Here is a 1,205-nt window from a genome sequence, read left to right on the forward strand (position 1 = left end):
GGATTGGGACTTCCTGGTCGCTTTTATTTTTACCAATGAGGAAGAGCCCCCGATTCTCGCTTTCAATTGCCCTCCTTGGCATTCTATAATGCGGCCAAAATTTGGTGGCACAACTTATTATCAAATAAGATGGAGAGTCATTGTTCTATAGTTAGAATACCATCTCCTCAACTATAGAAGAGAGACTCTCCAACTTTTGCACAATGACTCATATCAATTTGTCTCAACAGATGAATATTTTTAAACCACCTCTGCGCTGTATCCTGGAAAATAATTCCTTGATAAATACTAATTTAAAAAATCCCGGAAGATGGATTCTACAGATTTTAAAAGCTATACATCATATGAGCTTTTAAAAACTTTTAAAAGCAAGTCCGTCTTCCTTCTTTTAATCAAGACACAATGCTAATGGATCTCATGTTTTAATAGATTTCAGTGTGATAGATGGCGCGGAAAAAATGAAGATATCTTTTAACTTCGTTTTTGCAACCATAAATGATTACATTTTATTGTTGTTTGAACCAAAACACACTGACACCTGCACATTGCAACAGAGTAGGAGTGGAGTACACTGTTCTTCACACCTTTTTTTTCGTAAGTTATGTACTCATATTATGATATTGAGATTTGTTTGCACGTGTACTAATCTAAAAATATTGTTGGAAGAATCACACAGTCTTAGGCAGTATCTAATAAAGCCAAGATTGACGGCATCAAACCATGGCACGTTCCTGTCACGACGGCCGACTAATATTCCTCATCACCATCAAGCCTTTTCTCATTGGACTAGCAATAAACTATGAGCAGACATTCTTTAATTTTTTAAATTTATTTTTTTTGGTAAGTGTTTTTTTTTTTTTACAACGCTCGCAACTACATAAGGGCATAATATGAGCGCGCGGGACACACCTAACATTTTCAGTTGGTAGGAAATTTTGAATTTTCCCGGGTGGCGGCCGAAGCCTACTCTTATCCATTTTGGACCACCGAGGGATATTTAACGCGCGCAAATTGGACACGGGACCTCCGAGATTTTTCGCCCTTGTCCGAGAAGGCTAGGAGTAGATCTTTCCTGCCAGAAGATCAGGGGTGTGGCTTAAAGACAGCAGTAAGAAGGAGCCAAGGAGAAGTAGTAGAAAGTAGAAAGCTGCAGAGAGAGAGAGAGAGAGAGAGAGAGAGAGAGAGAGAGAGAGAGAGAGAGTAAG

This window comes from Aplysia californica, unplaced genomic scaffold, assembly GCF_000002075.1.
Source record: "Aplysia californica isolate F4 #8 unplaced genomic scaffold, AplCal3.0 scaffold00868, whole genome shotgun sequence".
Classification (NCBI taxonomy): domain Eukaryota; kingdom Metazoa; phylum Mollusca; class Gastropoda; order Aplysiida; family Aplysiidae; genus Aplysia; species Aplysia californica.